The 16,552-nt window shown below is 33.9% G+C and overlaps 1 non-coding gene across 1 annotated transcript; it reads left to right on the forward strand.

Moving 5' to 3' along the window:
* The first annotated feature begins 12,095 nt into the window (after positions 1-12,095).
* LOC112625607 lies at positions 12,096-12,226 on the forward strand. The gene has a single exon (XR_003119688.1). It is a non-coding gene; the product is annotated as a small nucleolar RNA SNORA70 (small nucleolar RNA).
* Positions 12,227-16,552: the final 4,326 nt, after the last annotated feature.

Consider the following 16,552-nt stretch of genomic DNA (forward strand, 5'->3'; position numbering starts at 1 on the left):
TCTAGAGGTTTCTGTAAAAAAAGGATAAATATACAAGCCTATCATCCTGATTCTATTTAGTATGCCTTGAATATGAATGTGATAAATGAAGTATGATGTCACAACTTGCAACATGAAGTGGGAGAAGGGTCAACAGAGAAGAAACTTCAGAAGAAATGACCCAATAGAAAATTCTACATTTGCTAAATTTTGTTAAATGAAAAGAATAGATTTTAATATTAATCTGTTCTACACAGGCAAATGTTAACTGCAATGAAAATGTCTTTTAGATAATTCAGAACACTTTCCATTCTTGGTCAAAGTTTTCATTTTACTGACTCACTATTATATATTTTGTTAAGTCAGAAACTCATATTCAATCAAAGGAAATAAATGTTCCCCCTAATTTCTAGGAATGTAATAACATAGGTACACATAGCTTAGATAATATTTTCTATATTTGTTCAAGTAAATCAGTTTAGTAATTATTTGAAATACTCAATTGAGTCCAATTTTAGAAGGAATTTGTAGTTGGGAATGTTATTCTCTTTATGAAGATGTAAACGGCTGTATTTATATTAATGGCCAATATTTACACACGCATACAGTCAATGAATGTTAATTTGCACACAGTGACATATATAATTCAAAGTTCATTTTATTAGTTAATTTACATATGGTTCAATGAGAGATTCAGACTGAGGGCATAGAGTCATGTAACATACTTTAGAAGAACAACTTCTCACAAAAACTAAAATAAATTGCTTTACTGTATTTGTCTTTGTATTTCACTTTTTCCATTTTGAAGAATGAGCATGGTAACATTTACATATATCTAACACATATAATGGGCAATGTACGAATTATTTTACAAATTACTCATAACCAGAAGAGTTCTGTTGGATTTTGCCATACGGCCAGATTTATCTTGCCTTTCAAACTTATGTAAGTAATTTTTCTGAATCTCTTTTTTTCCATAACATACATGCTGCTGAGTCCACTCCTCCAAACTAAGTAAAGATGGGGATATTCATGGCCAAATCATGAGTATAGAAAGTGACTTTTGAACTGACAAAGACTTTCTTCTTGTCTAAGCTTTAATCAGTCTTCTAGGAGCACTGTTTTCCACTCTGCTTTGTTCTTGGGCCCTGTCTTTTCACTGCCTAATCCAGCTGTTGCAAGAATCCAGCTAAGTTAGTTTAGAGTGAATCTCCCACTCTTGATATCTGATCACTCTGGCTTGCCTTCAGCAAGAATCCTCTTAAGTTAGCTAAAAAGAAATCCGTTACCCTTGATGCCTCCTCTTAGTAATTTGTATTAATCAACAACCCTTCACTCTGCTCATTAGCTACACTTTCCAGATATCTTTGCTGTGTTCAGAGTTGAACCTTATTTTTCTTCCCTATTAGAATCATCTTGACATCTATCATTTTAATCTTAAATAAAGTGATCCTTAACCATTTTAACAAGTGTTGAATTGTTTTTTTATTTAGCAGAACTAACAAATCTTTTGCTAACTATTGAAATAGAACTATTCTAATATGGCTGCAGATATTTTTCTCAATTATAATTCAATTTTATATTGTAAAAGTATCTTTACTTTGTGTATATCTTTTTCATATAAAAACTCTTAATTTAGCAGGGAACAGTGGCTCATGCCTGTAATCCCAGAACTTTGGGAGGCCCAGATGAGCGGATAACCTAGGTCAGGAGCTGAGGCCAGCCTGGCCAACATGGCAAAGCCCCATCTCTACTAATAGTACAAAAATTATCCGGGCGTTGTTGTGGGCACCTGTATTCTCAGGTACTTGGGAGACTGAGGCAGCAGAATCGCTTGAACCTGGAAGCAGAGGTTGCAGTGAGCCGAGATCACGCTGCTGCACTCTAGCCTAAGTGATAGACTGAGTGAGACTCTGTCTCAAAAAACAAAAAACAAACAAACAAAAACCTTTCAATTTATTTTCTAGAGGTGTATTTTTAATTTAATAACAAAGTTTTAAAAAATATTTATAAAATTAAATAGCAATAGAATGTCAGAACTAGGCCCTATAAAATATAAAATTGTCGAAATTGGTTAGCATGATTGTAGCTTCAAGGATCATATTGTTAATGTGACAGCCTCTGAAACCAAACATCATCATGCTTGGGATCAAGAGCTAAAGTAGTCAGGAGTTAATGGAGAACAACAACTAAGGAATTGGCTGGTGAAGTAAAGTTTATGCTAAATTTAAATAAAATGAAGTAACAAAGTAGTTCGAAAAGAACATTCCATTGATTAATTTTAAAATTTTATTTATTAACAAAATAGCTTATACTACCTGCCCACTATCTATCCCAATAGTCACAGCAATAACATAGTTAACATTTGTGATTAAATATTTCATTTCATACAAATAGTATTTTAAAATTCAAGTGTTGATTTTTAAGTCTTTGAATGTTTGAGTGTTTAAAATTTAAGTGCATATAAAAAATTGTAGAAAAGGGCCATTATTAATAAAATATTCAAAATATGGTAAATTATGCATGATGATTTAATATATGCAAATTGACAAGTGATATGAATAGTACATTTGAATAGAGAAAATATGTACATAAATGAATGGTATTTCAGAATCTAAGCAAATTGATGACTACATTATGTACTTGTCCCCAAGGTAAATAAAATATTAATTAGAAAACTTTTTTTCACTAAAGAGCTGAACATAAAGTGTGATGTCAAATTGGTGTGTTCTTGTATTCCTTGTCTTTAAGAGTTCTTTTCTTTTTTTTTTTTTTTTTTGAGACGGAGTCTCGCTCTGCCGCCCAGGCTGGAGTGCAGTGGCCGGATCTCAGCTCACTGCAAGCTCCGCCTCCCGGGTTCACGCCATTCTCCTGCCTCAGCCTCCCGAGTATTTGGGACCACAGGCGCCCGCCACCGCGCCCGGCTAGTTTTTTTTGTATTTTTTACTAGAGACGGGGTTTCACCGTGTTAGCCAGGATGGTCTCGATCTCCTGACCTCGTGATCCGCCCGTCTCGGCCTCCCAAAGTGCTGGGATTACAGGCTTGAGCCACCGCGCCCGGCCAAGAGTTCTTTTCAATATATTTTTACTTAATGTTTTAGCAATACTTTTCATCATTCTTTTACACTTATAGCTGGACTATGCTTAGTGATAGAAAATAGTTACATAATGCAATTAAACTTGGCCCTGTGACTTTGATGGTATGAGTTAATCTATGTTTCATCTTACCTGTATCTACTTGTAAGTCATTTATGCTAATGTTACTAGCAGTTTTTATAGGGTAGGAATGTTTTCTATATGATGTTTCTGAGAAAAGGAAGTAAATAAATCCCATTTGATACGCAACGGAAATAAAGGTCTCATTTCATAAAACGCTTTATAACTTACATTGCTTTGTTTTATGCATTATTTGTTTTGATCAAGTGCAAAATGAGTCAGTAATGTCATCTAACCACAAGTTTGACATCCAGTTTTAAAGAAAAAATTCCAAAATACTATAACTGAGCAACAGGCTAATACTGCATAAATTAAAATATTTAAATATTCAGTCTTTCTGAGTGGATATTTGTTGCATATCTGATAACTTGGCCTAATTCTGTAATTGGGATGAGAACTACCCAATTTTATTGGTAACCTCTTTTCTGCTCTGCAACTTTGGCAATACTACAGAGGACTCCAAATTCATTTGAAACAAAAATATTACAAATGTAGCTCACTGATTAGGATTTCAGTTCCCAAGCTCTCCTTGGAGGGATATAGAGCTGAAGAAAATCACACTTATTTTTCCTCTCCTTAATATTGATATATAAAAGTCAAGTTAAAATTAGTATAAAAATGGGAAGTCTTCATTGTAAACCAGCTGGAATGCTACACTCTGCAATATGAAGGAGAAAGGAAAAATTTAGTTGATTTATTTACTTAACTATAATTTTTTAAAGAATTTTAAGTTTCCAATAAATTTAACTATAAATTTTTAATTTTCTAGCTTTGATTTAGTATCGTCTACATAAACATTTCTTCGAGGGTACTCTGAATCACCCTGGTAAAATCTTATAATTTTCCGCCTAATTGAATAAAACACACAACAAAAATAATCTACTTTGGAAATAAACATCATTTATAATTATATTGTTGAGATATAATCATCAGGTGAGGAAAAACTATTGAGGAAATTTTAGTAATTTAAAATGTAATAATCTTTTTTTGTATTATGTGTGTTTTATACTCGGAAGTGCATTTGTTTTATAAAATTATGTGAATTTATAAACATGTGGTCAATATTAATACTAAATTGTATTTTTTAATAGTATCTTCAATTTTCTTTGTGTTTGCTGCTGAATTCCATTTAGAAAAAAATATGTTCTCTATAGCAGTGTTGCTTTCTTTTTCTTTACTTTTTGCTTTTCTTTCTTTTTTCTATTGATAAAGTATTTACTTGATCTTGGGGAAGAGGTATATAATCAAATGACCAAATTTTTCTTTGTTACATATTATTCAAAATTTGTAATCAACCTTTCCAAGCTGTAATTGGTCTGAAACCCATTTGCTTTACTCAAATTATTTAGTGACTGTGAAAGTTTTAGAAACATATGAAAGTCACAAATTAGCTTTAAATGTGTCATGTTTAAAGCAGTTGTTTTAAAAGCTAAGTCATTCTCCATTATTATATAACTGGTATTCTAAATATCACATCTTTGCATTGTTTGACTTTTAAGGCATATGCAATGCTTTGGATCAGAGAAATCATATGCTTCATATCCCTAGGTGACAGACACTATGGGAACTGAGTCATGCTAACAGTGGCAAAGCCTGACAAACAATAAGCATCATTTTCAAATATTTTAAATTTTCCACATAAAAATTTACTTTTAGCATACATTGCAGGCATCAAGGAAGCCTAAAGTAAAGAAAACCTCAGTGAAATATGATGAAGTTAATAAATAGCCATCATTTTATTTGTTTAAATTGCCATTACCTCTCATATAATTATTTAGAATATATAACATAGGATAATTAAGTCAAACGGTGTACCTACAGATATGGAGAGCCTTTGATTTTAGGAAAAAGTAAAATGTAAATTAACGGGTAAAGATGAGCTTTTCACTCTATAAGACATAGACACTTTTCCTTAGTGAATTTGAAAAGGTTGTTATAAATCTGAAAATAAGATAGGTTTTCTAGAGTAAATGGTAAAAAATACCTTCACATCTTAACCTTATCATAGTATCACAATGCTGGAATGTTTTTACTAGGAAATAAGTAAGCTAATTCAATTATAAATTGCAGTGGAGGAAAGGATAAAGGTTAAAAAAATACTATCTATTCAAGTCCTGAGCCATGAGGTAGAATTCATTGAATCAGAGTGTGAATATATATCTATATTTGGGACAGAATGTATATGTATGTGTGTGAGTGTGAGTGTGTGTGTACAGTCATTAGCTATTTGCATCACGGACAGTGGAGGAAAACATTTGCTGAGCTGCTTTCCTACCTTAAAGATTTAGAATTGTAGTGTATTCAAGATATACTTTTTATATCTCAAATAATTTAATATATTTATTTAGTTGTTGATATAACAAGATATCTGAATACCCCATAATTGAAATTATATGTGGAAATAAATACTTGAAATACTTACTTCAGTGACATTTGTGGAAATGTACATATTTAAGTTCAAATTATAGGTAGATGGAACAAAATGATATTGGATTCTTCACTGACTGCACACTTCTGAAACTGGTAAATAATTTGAAATTAATTTCCAAGAACAGAAAGAAAAATATTAGCTAGGAAATACCAAATTCTTAAGATTCATACATATACAAGTGAAATAAAAAACAAACTTAATCTTATCATGAATTTTCAATTGTGGCTTAATTTTAGAACTTGTTATAAAAATAGAAATGCTATTAATTTAATTACATTTATTAAAGTCTAAAAATAGGTGATTAAATATAGCGAGGACATTGACAAGTGTCAGTATACATGAGTAAATATAACTGAGGATAGCAACACATGAAATATATCATAAAACTGAATTATTCTATAAATAGTATTAAGTCTGTATTACTTGGAACTTGAGTCCACTTAGAATGCCCTGCTTTTATTTATTTTTTGTAAACAAAATGAGCAAGAGGTTATTACACTTCATTCACTGCAAAAAGGTAACACTGCATCAAAGATACCTCACAATACTTGCAGAAATATGGAAGATATTTCTTTCTTTATTTTTTATTGAGAAATAGGGTCTCACTACGTTGCCCAGGTTGTAGTGCAGTGACTATTCAAAGGACTCACCCCACTGCTGATAAGCAGAAGAGTTTTCTCCTGCTCAATTTTTGAGTTGAGCTGGTTCACCACACCTTAGGCAACCTGGTGGTCCTCTGCTCCCTGGAAGCTAACATATTGATGTCAAACTTAGTGCAGACACTTGATCAGCATAGTGCATACAACCCAGAACTCCTGGGCTCAAGTGTTCCTCCTGCTTCAGCATCCTGAGTAGCTGGGACAACAGGTGTGTGTCACCTGGCTGGAAGGTATTTTTAACTACAAATGTTGTTCAGGAGTGACAGAAGCTGGAGAATTGGACTACTTAATGGAGGCTTTGTACAAGCTTAGAACAACAACAACAACAACAACACTGAAAAGCCAAAAATAATGTTTAATTAACAGTTAACCACCAATAAAAGGAAGCCAGCCATTTCACACAGCAGATTTTGGTGATTGATTGCATGATTCAAAGAAATAATATTATTAGGTGTGTATTAGTCCATTCTTGCATTGCTATGAGGAAATTCCTGAGACTGGGCAATTTATAAAGAAAACAGGTTTAATTGACTAACGGTTCTGCATGCTGTACAGAAAGCACGTTGGATCTGCTGGGCTTCTGGGGAGGCCTCATGAAATGTATAATCATGGTGGGAAAATGAAGAGGGAGTCGGTACTTCATATAGCTGGGAACAGGAAGAAAAGTGAGAGGTGGGGAGGTGCTACACCCTTTTAACAACCAGATTTCCTAATAACTCACTCTCTCACTCACTATCATAAGAATAGCACTAAGAAAGTGGTAGTAAACCATTCAAGAGAAATCACCTCACAATCCAATAACTTCCCACCAGGCCCCATCTCCAACTCTGGGGATTACAATTTGACATGAGATTTGGCTGAGGACATAGATCCAAACCATATTATTTTGCCTTGGTCCCTCCAAAATTTTATGTCTTTCTCACTTTGCAAAATACAGTCACGCCTTCCCTTCAGTTCCCCAAAGTCTTAACTCACTTCAGCATTAACTCAAACATCCAAAGTCTAAAGTCTTATCTGAGATGAGGCAAGTCCCTTTTGCCTAGGACCCTGTAAGATTAAAAACAAAAAACAAAAACAAAAACAAAACAAGTTAGTTACTTCCATGATATAATGTAAAATGGGGGTACCAGGATTGGGTAAATACTCCCATTTCAAAAGGGATGAATTGACCAAAAGCAAGGGGCTATGATCCACATGCAGTCTGAAACCCAGTAGGGAAGTTATTAAGTCTTAAAGCTTAACAATCTCCTTCGACGCCCTGTCTCCCATCCAGGGAATACCACTACAAGGGGCGAGCTCCCAAGGCCTTGTGCTGCTCCACTCCTGTGACTTTGCAGGGTTCAGCTCCTGCAGCCGCTCTCAAGGGCTGGTGTTGAGTGCTTGCATCATTTCCAGGTACACAGTAGAAGGGTTGGTCACCATTCTGGGGTCTGGAAGATAGTGGCCCTCTTCTCATAGCTCCACTAGGTAGTGATCCAGTAGGGACTCTGTGTGGTGGCTCCAACCCCACCTTTCCCCGTCTTCAATGCGCTAGTAGAGGTTCTCCATCAGGGCTCTGACCCTGAAGCAGACTTCTGACTGTACATCTAGGATTGTCCATATATCCTCTGAAATCTAGGTGGAGGCTCCCAAGCCTCAACTCTTGTACTCTGTGCAACCTCAGGCTTAACACTATATGGAAGCCACCAAGACTTTTGGCTTGAACCCTCTGGAGCAGCATCCTGAGCTGTACTTTGGCCCCAAGGAGCCATGGCTAGAGCTGGAGCAGCTGAAATGCACGTAGTAGTGTCCTAAGGCTTCACAGGGCAGTGGGGCCGTACGACTGGGCCACAAAACCATTCTTCCCTCCTTGGCTTCCGGGCCTGTGATGGAAAGGTTTGCCACAAAGTTCTCTGAAATGCCCTGGAGGGTCTTTCCCCATTTTCTTGGCTATCAGCATTTGCCTACCTTTTAGTTAACCAAGTTTCTGCAGCTTGCTTGAATTTCTTTCCTGAAAATGAGCTTTTATTCTACCACATGGCCAGCCTGCAAATTTTTCAAGCTTTTACAATCTGCTTCCCTTCTAAATACAAGTTTCAGTTTGAGGTCATTTCTTTGCTCACACTCATCAAAATAGTTTGTTAGAAGTAGTGAGGCTACCTCCTGAATGCTTTGCTCCTTAGAAATTTTTTCCACCAGATACCCTAAATCATCACTCTCAAGTTCAAAATTCCGCAGATCCCTAGAGTAGGGGCACAATGCAGCCAACCTTTTTGCTAATACCTAACTAAAGCGACCTTTACTCCAGTTCCCAATAAGTTCCTGAACTCTATTTGAGACCTCCTCAGCCTGGACTACATCATGCCTCTCTATCAGTAGCTAGGTCACAACAATGTAACAAGACTCGTAAGTTCAAAACTTTCCCTCATCTTCCTGTTTTCTTCTGATCTCTCCAAACCCTTCCAACCTCTGCCCACTCTCCAGTTCCAAAGCCACTTTCACATTTTCCGGTATATTTACAACAATATCTCATTCCTCTGTAGCAATTTTCTCTATTAGTTCATTCTTACATTCCTCTAAAGAAATACGTGAGACTGGGTCATTTATAAAGAAAAGCAGTTTAATTGGCTCATGGTTCTGCAGGTTATACAGAAAACATGATGCATCTGCTGGGCTTCTGGGGGGGCCTCAGTAAACTTACAATCATGGCAGAAGGTGAAGAGGGAGCCAGCACTTCACATGACTGTGAGCAGGAAGAAGAGTGAGAGGTGGGGTGGTGCTATACACTTTTAACAACTAGACTCAAAATAACTCACTCATTTGCTATCACAAGAACAGCACCAAGGAGATGGTGCTAAACCATTTAAGAGAAACCGCCCAATGATCCAATCGCCTCCCAACAGGCCCCACCTCCAACAGTGGGACTTGCCATTTGACATGAAATTTGGGTGGGGACACAGATCCAAATGATATCAACGTGTTAAAAGGAAAAGGAGATAGCAGTGGGAAATGAATTTTTAACTTAAGAATATGATTTTTTTATTTTAGAGTTCTAAAAACTATGTCCTATACTACCTATACAAGTGCTAGAATAGTTTCTGTATTAAGTGGTAGATATTACTTTCCAAATATCATACTTATCTTCTTTGACATTGCAGTTTAAGAGGGCATTTTAAGAAAATAAACAAACACATTGACATATTTTTAAAAGGAGACATTTTTCAGTAAAGGATGTAAGTGTGTTACCATGACAGATATAGAAAAATTACAAATGGACAGACAATCCTAGATAGAAACCTAAAGAGACATTTAACTCAGACACAGAGATTGACACAAGTAAAATGGGTGAAATCTGGGAAAGAGTGCTTCCAGCAGAAGGAACAGAATATTGAAGGAACAGAGATTGATGTCAAGAGTTAAGGGAAACAAGCCAGAATAAGAATGTTTAGACAAAAGGCTGAAGGTAGAAGGAAATTGAGAGAGAAAGTTATAGAGAGCACAGACTTACTTGAAAATTAGTAGACAAAAGAACAACTGTAAGTTCAATCATAAGGAGTGCCAGAATTAAAGAGAAAATAAGGAAATAATAAAGGGAATCTTTTCATGTGAGGAACCAATTGGGCTACTAACTCAGTCTGCCAGCCTGCCATTCCAATTACAGTAGGAAATAAATGTTCTGTAAGTTATTTGGAAATTAGAGAGCAAAGTAATTGCTTATTCTACAGGTAGAGAAACATTTTTGTAAATGATAATATAGCTGTTCTACCAATTTCTCTTAATTTTCAAAATGTTTGAAAGGGTACACTATATTTTCATGATTTGTTCATTCTGATTTCCAACTCATATTTGTTCATCATTTTCTCTTTACTTTTTAAAAAGTTGAAAGACATTCATATCACAACATTTTCACAGGTAATTTTTCTACTTGCAACTGTAGATTTATGTGGTTATATACAAATCCCTCTAGTGACACATCTGGAGATTAATGTTACATTTATTTCCTACTGTAATTGGAATGGCAGGCTGGCAGACTGAGTTGGTAGCCCAATTGGTTCCTCACATGAAAAGATTCCCTTTATTATTTCCTTATTTTCTCTTTAATTCTGGCACTCCTTCATGATTGAACTTACAGTTGTTCTTTTGTCTACTAATTTTCAAGTAAGTCTGTGCTCTCTATAACATAGGGAGCAAATATACCCCATGAAACATTGCAACTATGAATCTAACTAGACTGTATGGGCAACATCTATTGAAAAAAAATTAAAATTATAAATTATATGAGAAAACACAAACATTTGAATGAAAAAATGAGAAAGATGTAGTGGTGCGTTCTTCCCATGTTAGAAAAAAGGATTCATAATGAACAACTTTTTTTTTTAAAAAAAATGTATTTCCTACAATTGAGTAAAATAATAGGGCTAGGCAACTTTACTGGTTTGCATTTTTTCATCTGGGTCTGGTTTTTCATTTCAATTGTCAGCCATTTTATTACTTTCACCATTCAAAGGAATGAATGATCTGCCATAGTATTTTCTGCAGTTCCATCTCTTATTTTCAGTATCATTCCAATTCTGCATCTATCTAATTTTGATCTCTATTCTATTTATTTTCCTAATTCGTAACACTTTGCTTTGTGCTGAGCTCCTAATTATCTCTCTGTCATTCTCAAAATTTTAGCCCTATGGTCTAAAAGATGCCCAAAAGAATGTAGCATATTCTAGTATATAAGTGGGACAACATAAACAACTTGCTTAATTGTTAATCCATTTAAAAATGAAACAATGTTTTTCATTTTTCAATCAATTTAACCCTGACTAGCTCCTGTAACTACATTCTGCTTTTTATGACTAAAGAACTGCAGAAAAATAAATGTAATACCTTTGCTGGAAAAGATTAACTTCACAATGCCTTCCTAATGACCTTACAATTTTTTTTTTTGAAAAGTGTTTTTTCTTATACAAAAATAATATTCTGAAATATCTCTCTGGTATTTGATTGCTGGATTTAACCTACATGCCTCTGAACATTGGTTTTTCAGACATACAAACTGCTTATTAACAAATTCCAATGCATTAATCAATACACCATTGCATAACTTCGAGTAAGAAAAGGAGGTTGATATTTCAGCAATGCCCTAAAATATGCTTCTATTTAACACTTTCAGACAACCAATACACTATGTATATTATTGAGACAAAACAAACCTACCTAGGATAGCAGAAAAATATTTATTTTAATGAAATGTTTAAGTAGATAGCATTTTTTGTGTGTTTTTTGTTTTTTGCTTTTTTTGTTTTTTTGTTTTTTGTTTTGAGACGGAGTCTCGCTCTGTCGCCCAGATTGTAGTTCAGTGACCCAGTCCTGGCTCACTGTAACCTTCCCTTCCTGGGTTCAAGCAGTTCTCCCTGCCTCAGCCTCTTGAGTAGCTGGGATTACAGGCAAGCACCACCATGCCTGTTTGATTTTTGTATTTTTAGTAAAGGCGGATGTCATTATGTTAGCCAGGCTGGTCTTGAACTCCTGACCTCAGGTGATCAGCCCACCTAGGCCTCCCAAAGTGTAAGTAGATAGTTTTAAAGATTATGGGTTTCAATAGGTTTTATTAATTTGTTTTAGTTAACACACAAGAGCACTACAAAACCACATTATTTTATTTTATTTTTTATCAATAAACTTTATTATGTTAAAGGCCATATTGCCCACTTAATATGACTTTGATGTGCACAATTTCTATAATTTACAACTTACTGTATATGGTCTAATATAAATTACATTTAGCTATCTTGAATAAAAGATACTAATCCCGAAAAATTTAATATATAAAATAATTTCTACAATCAATTAAGCTACCCAGCTCTTTTTCTAGTGGGGGCCTGGTGTGCAATGGCTGCAAACAGCAGCATCCTAGGTAGTGTACAGCAGCCTGTTCCTTGTGTGCAATAGCCTTTGCCATTGAACATTTATGTCTCAAATCTAGTGCTTTCCCCAATCTAGGTTTAAGACTGGATTTATTATACCTTTGGAAAGCCCCAGGACACAGAGGCCAGAGTTCACATTGACCACGTTCATCCATACCGAGCTGCCAAACCTGGAGCATACAATTGAGTCCTTATTTAGGGCCAAGTTCAAGTTCAATGAATGCCCACAGAACCACATCTCAAGGAAGTGCGATTTTACTAAGTTTAATGCATATACATTTTAAGACTTGGTGGCTGAGAAACAACTCATCCTGGATGGCTATGGGGCCAAATATATCCCTGGAATCATGGGCCCCTGTACAAGCAGCTAGCCCTGCATTTGAAAAGAGCTGCCCCCTCTTTACTCATGCCCACCAATGAATTCTATTTCCTGTACATCAAAAATATATATATATAAAATAATTCAACAATATGCAGTAGATTAAAAAATTAAACGTAACTTTATCTTGATGTCTAACTACTGTGGATATATTTTGTCAGTTATTAACGTTCCCCTTTCAGGTTAATATCAAGTCAACAAAAATTTGGAGATCTCTTGACCCTTTCCCCAATGTGTAAATTAGTAATATAATGTCAATATTCAGACAGGCAAATAAACTAAGCTCCCTTTGATGAAAACGGCATGCAGTAAGACTTCCCTACTGAGAATCATCTTAGTTTGTGAAATAATAATCTGGAATGGCTATATCTGCAAAATATATTAAAAGAAAGAACATGTCAAAAACATTATCTGCAATACCTTTATGTATACCTAATCATTTTATATTTCTTTTTTATTATACTACTTGAAATACATACATAAAGGATAAAGAGTTTCAACAAACCTCAAAATATAAATCTAATTATCTATAATATTCTGACTTTCATTTTGTTTGCTTACCAAATTGAAATGAAAAGAAAAAAATACAGCACTCTGTAAAAAACTAAAATGATTTCAAAAAAATTATTGTTTCCCTTTGAAAATATAAATGTTTAAATAATGGTGAAATAGAGAATATAAACATTCACAAATATTAGATATACATTCAACATTTTCAGACATTATTTTGTTTTGTTCAGACTTCCCCTTCTGTAATTTTTCTCTCCTTTCTTTATCTTTAGCATAACTGAACAGCTTTCCAAACATCTATAGTTATACCAGACATAGCATTTTCCAACATGAAACATGGTTTTTCTTAAACATCATTTCCAAATATTAATTCCCAGGGAAAATGATGTTTTCTGTATGCTAGAAATATTGGAACCAATATAACAAAACTCATTAACATTTATAACATTTGAAAATAATTTCACAATAGTTTTATTTAAAAAAAATTGTATTGTAAATTTACATAAGAAATCATCTCTCTGTTATATGACTTGTATAACATCCACAGTATTCTAAGAAAATATTTTTTAAATATATGATAAGATGTCTAAATAATACAATTTTTAAGAGTGCTTAGAACCACTGTTAAAAATCTTAGACTAAGGGATGAATACCTTTTTTCTATAGAGATTATATATCAGCATGCCAGCATTGGCTTTCATTACAGAATAAGCATTTTCATCTTTAACTCTCATCAATCCACTGTAGAAAGCAGCTTGAAATAAAAAAGACCATCGCTTACAGAAAACAGTTAATAATTCCACGGTTTACCTGGCAGTTTACTGGGCATAAATTTATAAAATACATTTATGGATTGAAATAAACTGTTTTACTAAATAATATTACAGAATTTAGAATAGATGCTGATTAAACAGCAAATCAACAAAAGGGTTTATTTACCAGTTTAGTGGCTACTATGCTAATTAGATCATCTGTCTAAAATGTGTCCATTTGGACAATTTTTCTGTAAATGTTTTCTTTATTTCCACATTGTGTGACAGCATTGTCATAGATCCAGCTAGAAATTAACTTAAAAAATAGTTATTTAAAGATGACAACAGAAGGTTTTGAACTTTGAGTTCCAAAAGGCAAACAGATATTTCTGAAATAAAATATGTTATATATTTTTAATTTCTAATTTAATTTACATGTAAAATATTTATAAAATTCATATGAATTTGAGATATGTTCACATTGATTGGACAGTTTTTGTACCTCATTTTGCTTGGTCACACTGAAGTGAGGTTCATCATCTTGTGGCACCAAAAGAAAACTAGTGTGATTATAAGGAAATTATTATAGTTAGACAACTGTGCATTAATTTCATCATTAAGGACCAAACATGTATACAAATATAAATACTTTTCTTAGTACATTACTTGCAACATATGTACAATTATGTAACAATTATGGTGAACTAAGTCTCCCATAAATTTCCAGAATATTTTTTTGCCTTTTTTAAATCTCTAAATCCATATGACTCAAGGGAAAATATTCTTGCACGTATGTATATTTAAACATGAACCTAGCCAAAAGTAAGATAAATAAAAAAAGTGTAACATATCAAAAATGCTTAAATTGCTGTGTTCAGGGAAAAATCTATCCCATTAAGAGCTTGCATTAGAACAGAAAAATTATCTTGAAATTATGATGAAAGCTTCCAACTTATTATTATAAAAATGAGAACAAATTAATTCTGAAGCAATCAGAAAGAAGAAAATAATAAAGGTTGATGAAGAAATAAACAACATTAAACAGAGAAAAAGTATATAGTTAAGTAAATTAAACTAAACTTAGATCTTTGAAGGGATCAATAAAATTGTTAAATCTCTGGCCAGACTAAGGAGAAAATAATAGGAAATAGATGATTTACAAATTTTAAGAATGAGAGAAGTGACCGGGGGTGGTGGCTCATGCCTGTAATCCCAGCATTTTGGGAGGCCAAGGCAGGCGGATCACTTGAGGTCAGGAGTTCCAGACCAGCCTGGCCAACATAGTGAAACCCTGTCTCCACTAAAAATACAAAAATTAGCTAAGCATGGTGGTGCATGCCTGCATTCCCACCTACTCGGGAGGCTGAGGCACAAGAATTCCCACCTACTGGGAGGCGGAGTTTGCAGTGAGTGAAGATCAGGCCACTGCGCTCAGGCCTAGGTGACAGAACGAGACTCTGTCTCAAAACAAACAAAAAAAGAATGATAGAAATAACACTTCCATTGTCCTACAAAAGTTTAAGAATATCTAAATGAATACCATGATGAAATTTATAAATATAAATTAATTGATTTATATTAAATGTACGAATCCCTCAAAAGATACAAACTACTAAGGCAAACTCAAAAAGAAAGCAATAGCATGAACACCCCATACATATGTTTGAAATTTATTAATACCCACCTAGATAAATTAGCTGACAAATTTTACTAAGATTTAAGGAAATATAATTTGTACTTTACACAAAACTTGAAGAAATAAAAAAGAGGAAACACTTTTCAACATTTTATGAGTCTACCATTATCCCCATACCAAACCATAAAAAAGACATTACAAGAAAGTGTCCTGTAGACAAATATGCCTTTAGATGATTAATTTAGATTTCAAAAACTTCAGCAAAATATTATCCAATTAAATCCTTTCATGTCTGTGTGTGTGTGTGTGTGCGCGCATGCACGTGTGTTGGTAAAATATATCATTATTAATTCGCGTTTATCTTGGGAGTTCAAGATAGTTTCCATACTCAATCAACCCATTGATGTGTACTATGGTCACTTGAAAAGACCAGCAAATCCTCTACACAAAAGGCCACTATAAATTGATTAAAACAGACTTTCATGACTCTGGAAATTGACCAAAGTATTCAACTACCTAAGAAATCTTTATGCTTGGGAAGTTATTGAAATGCGTTTAAAAATATCAGGAAACCTGTTTTTACCTTGTGTCCTAATCTTGTTAAATCTCTCTTAATTTTATGAGACACTGCTTCTCCTTCCACTGTTCTTTTACTTTCTCCTTCTCCTTTGTTTTTTCCTCCCCCTTCCTTTCCCTTTTCTACATTCCTTCTCTCTCCTAAATGCTGTAAAAATTTCTACATATATAATAATATTATTCACAAGTAGGAACAGTTTTACTTATTTATTTCCAATCTGCATTTATTTTATTCTCCCTTTTTTCCCTTATACACTGGATAGAACTCTAAGTATTATGTTGAAAAAGAGTGCTAAAAACAAACATCCTTGCTTTATTCCTGAGCATAGATGTGGAAAACAGTCAGTGTTTCACAGCTAAATATGATGGATTTTTCTATGCTCTTTATCAAGATGAAGGAATTTTTTGCTATTTCTGGTTTGCTGCATTTTTATCACAAGTAATTGTTTAATAGTGTCTTTTTCCCCTGCATTTATTGAAATGATCATGTGTTTTCCCATTTTAGAATATTAATATG

Source organism: Theropithecus gelada, chromosome 5 (genome assembly GCF_003255815.1).
Source record: "Theropithecus gelada isolate Dixy chromosome 5, Tgel_1.0, whole genome shotgun sequence".
Classification (NCBI taxonomy): Eukaryota; Metazoa; Chordata; class Mammalia; order Primates; family Cercopithecidae; genus Theropithecus; species Theropithecus gelada.